The following is a 4,574-nucleotide window of genomic DNA, read 5'->3' on the forward strand; positions in this document are numbered from 1 at the left end:
TTAATAGCTCAAAATTATTTCCATGAATTAATTATTATGTCAGCGGTCAGATAATGAACATTTAAATGCGATTGTTTCAGAATTCCGATAGCAGGTTTATCATGGCGTTCAGTGAGTGGCAAAATAAATTCTGCCAAATGAAGATTTTTGTTTGATTCACGTTGACAATTTTTCTAGGAGTAAAATTTTTTATATCGACTTTCTTGGAAACTTCTTCCTTCAACGGTTCTCCGTTATTTTCTCGTCCTTCAATTTTCGAAATATCCGTCCAATTGTGGACATTCGCCTTTTGGAATGACATCCCACCGCCTCTCGGATCGCTTTTAATGGATTTCCTTAACTGAACAAAGGGAGGAGTGAGACATCTCGGCATCTATTCGGCAGATCAAAGTGCCAAATAGCGCGACGAGACGTCGACAAATATTTTAGTTTGAATTCTACTTTTCAATTTGCCACAGTGATCCCCATCGGGCCATAAAATTAGTCTCACTGAGTTGGCACATCACCAAGGAGAAACGCCCGATTATGGAGACGACTGGGGTGGTCTCACCAGGTAAAAAAAAATGCAGCCTCACTCTCTCAGTCGCTCCAGGAATCATCGATACATCTTCCTTAAACTGTGAAAATCGTTGCAATGAGCGAGGTGATAATATTGAGACACGCGACCGTTTGGACATTTCAATATTTCCAAAACTCGGGGCTGAGGTGTGACGAATGCCCGAGGAACTCGTGGAAAAGTAAAAAATGGGGGATTGAAATTAAAGAAGGCGACGGAGGAGTCTTTGTCAGGCGTGAGACCGAGTTTTCGGTAGGTGAAACCTTTGTCGGGTGAATTATATCGGCTCATACGTCATCACTGTCTCCGGTGGGTTAAACACGCCTGATTATGGGCAACTTCTTCGTTGTGCCTGGGCATACACCATTTTCGTGGCTATGTTATGAGATTGTAATGTTTGATTTATTTTGTGTGCTGGGACACACGTGGGAACACGTAAACGGGGTCATGATGAATCTTAAAGGTGGAATGATGCATTATCGTGATGGATCGAGCTTGACTCATTCGGGAATTGATCTCAATGTTTGATTGGACCGAACGGTTTGGACGGTGAATGGGAAATCATTACTGAATTTGTCATGATTCAATTTCCTTGGAATGTGACACGTCTCCAGGATTTTCCACATAGTTTCGGCCAGGAGACAATCAAAGCTGCGCAATTCCTTGCAAATATTATATTAAAATCAATTACAACCAGAACAATTGAGACAAACAGTCAGAAAAAAAATAATAAATTGAACTAGAGGGAAATGTTGGATTTTAATGAAAATTCTTTAGAAAACTTCGCGATCATCAGCTGATTTGATCGTTATAATTATTTTCATTAAACGAATCAAATATTTTTGGAGCATAGGAATCACCCCACCCACTCCACTTCAATATAATCAACTCACCCCCTGCCTAACCTCTGGCACTGAGATCACAGCCATCAGGTCACACTGCCATGTACCACCTTTTATTGTTACAAATGACACAGCCGTCGAGTCGTCCAAATCGAACGAACGAGAGGACAAGAACCAGAAAAGAATCAAATCCCTCACCCCTTCATGCTAACCGTTTACTGTGTGACTGTATTCCCGGATCAAACCTCTCACAAACAAATGCACATCGTTTTCCTCTGCGACAGTGAGCTATCGCCGGGGAATTCATGAAAGAGTGAATGGGGCGGACATTTTCCAAACGTCAGCCAAGATTTCAACGAGATTAAAAGAGAATACACAGATGGTCGATGAGCTCATACGATTTTCGGTGAAAAATTGGTGAAAATGCACGGCTCTTACGGATGAAGAAACAAATGTGGAATGAAAAAAAGTGGACGAGGATCTCTGGACATGAAGATTAATTGCTTTTTCCATCCGACAAACCGACAAACGTACTGGATAGATACACCATTCCAACTGTTTCATCCTCAATCTTGCCATTTCGAATTATCAAACGAATTTATTTTCCTCCACTTATCACAAAACTTTTAATTCAGTATAACATTTTATTTTCTTTTTTACATTTTTTTATTTCGTTATCGGATGCTGCCTGGAAGCACTAGGCGCCGAGTCTTGTGCCACTACACATTTCATTGGATTTTCCGTCTGAAGACTTTCAGACAGCACCCTTATTGACTACTCTTCGATGGATCGTTTTAAACCAGACTGTGTGGGGTTCTTCATCGTGAATTATGGGACGTTTTAAAAATCCGGCGGATACCACGTGCCATTTTATGTATCGGATTACAGTGCTGAAGTACGAGTCAAAGTCGATAATTCTTCTCGTGTAATTCCCTGATTCGATCATCTGCATGGCGCCGATGGAAATTCATTGAACGTGTTGAACGAGAACTGATGATGCCACCCCTTTCAAAATAAAATGAAAAAAAGGTAATTCACTCGTTTTTTCGTTCGCGAGTTAAAAACCAATTTCATCGCAAAAATTACACCATTTACTATATCTTAATGTGCGAAATTACACGTCTGAAACATCCGCTGACCTCTCGTGTGCCAAAAATTGCGTGTGTAGAAGATGTAAAACGGCGTTTGGTAGCCCCCAGTAGCTCATCTACCCCAAAAAAACCGCCTGCTCATCCCCCTGCCCCGAGAGCGTATTCATTTTTATTAACCAGCGTTTCTCCCGTAATAAAATCCGGTGCAATCTTCATAGAATCTTTGTGAAACACGCGGTATCCAGTATCGTTTGGACGTTTCTCATCCCTCTCACCCCTCACCCACCGGTATTGTACATTTTTCGTTACTTTCCCTCGTTTTCCTCACCCATTCCACCCCCTACCCACCAAACCGTCAGGATATAAAACCTGATGGCCGATAACAACCACTAGTGCTACCCCACCTTTACTCTCCCTTTTTTCTTCTCTCTCATCTCCCATATACCCGCCCCTGTATCCCTCCACCCACCCCCTATCCCTCCCTGCAGCGGACACAAAAGCTGTGAGTGGTTCCCGGTTTTATTGGAACCATACACGGACACAGATATTGAAGATGGCGAGAGGAAGGGGAGGAGGAGGAGGAGGAGAATATATACTGGAGAACTCAAAGCCATAGAGATGCCTTTCTTGAAGAATGAAAGAGAAACGGAAAAAAGGCAATAGGTGCTGAAGAGAAGAAACTGATGGCATTGACAATATGCGATTCTCCACAGTGAATTTCCCTTACTTATCCTGTAAAGATAGAATTACTATCTCGTTTGAACGAATGGGGTGGTAAGGGGAGGACGAAGGTGGAGGGGATGTACAGCGATTATGTGGTAGCTACTTGAGTGGTGCATTTGGCCGACTGGACATTCCAGAAAAGTAGAGTAAATGAGTCGGTTGAATTACTGGGAGGTATTGCAGTGGTATTGACCGGAGTATTTCTAGTATCTTTTAATCGGAATCTACGAGGAGATAGAAAAAAATTGAAATTTCATAGATAGTCGGCTAGTAATTTGAGAGAGAGAGATGGAGAGTTCTTGAGCTATTTTGGTAGTAAGAACATAAGTATTTAGGAGTACGTTGACATCCTCCAATGTAATGCAGACGCGGAAAGAAATTTAGGGAATAATTAGACCTTCAGGGGGTGGAACGAGGGACGAAGGGTAGTTTTATCACAACCATTAGCCTCCCAAGTCCAATTTTTCCAACAAAACTTGATCTCAAAAGTAGTTGATTGTCCCTTTGTCCCACGTTTCGCCCTCCAGACGTCTAAATTTTATTCAAAACTTCTTTTGCCTGCCATGAACTCTATTGACTAATTTCAAGATTGAATAATAGTGAACGGTGTTTACTCGTTTACTCATATGAGGGATAATCATTTCATAATCCAGCATAATCATAATATTCCGAGATGTACATAAATAATCTGGGAATGAGTGACTCGAGAATATGCGGATTAGAACAAAGAGTTTTCGGGCATAAAATTACAATTAATTTTATTTCTCCCCCCAGTTATGATTATATTACCACCAGATAAAAACTGTACATCGAATTGAATTGTTTCTGAATCGGCGGCAAGGTGCTTGATTCACCCGGAGAAATAACCCTCATGCGTATATCCTATCTCGCCGCAAGAATCTTCGATAATACAGAGGAGCGCGGAATGTCATGGAGCTCTTGATATTTATGCGGTAATAAAAGTCTCAATGGCAGTTGTAGCGAGTGGGGGTAGTAAGGGGGGGAAGAATTGAAGGGCCAGTATCGAGTCAAGGGTGGCGCGACCGGACATGGCTTTTTCGTGGATAGACATCAAAACTCTCTACATTATTCCACTCTCTCTCCCATTTCTCTCTTTCTTCGTTTATGGACCCACTGGAAGGTGACCGATTTACTTACAATGGTCAAGGATTGGGGCGGGAGCTGACGCCCCTAGGGAGTCGTTGGATGACTCTCGATAGATATCCGAGATTCAGCGTTCAACACCGGCGATTGTTATTATTGGCCACGTAATGAATATTTTTCAGGAAAGCAATGAGACTGAATAATCCAGAAATGAATCCTTAGAACGATCCGATAATGATTGTTACTGTGAGATATTGA

The sequence above is a fragment of the Diachasmimorpha longicaudata genome, chromosome 2 (genome assembly GCF_034640455.1).
Source record: "Diachasmimorpha longicaudata isolate KC_UGA_2023 chromosome 2, iyDiaLong2, whole genome shotgun sequence".
Taxonomy (NCBI): Eukaryota; Metazoa; Arthropoda; class Insecta; order Hymenoptera; family Braconidae; genus Diachasmimorpha; species Diachasmimorpha longicaudata.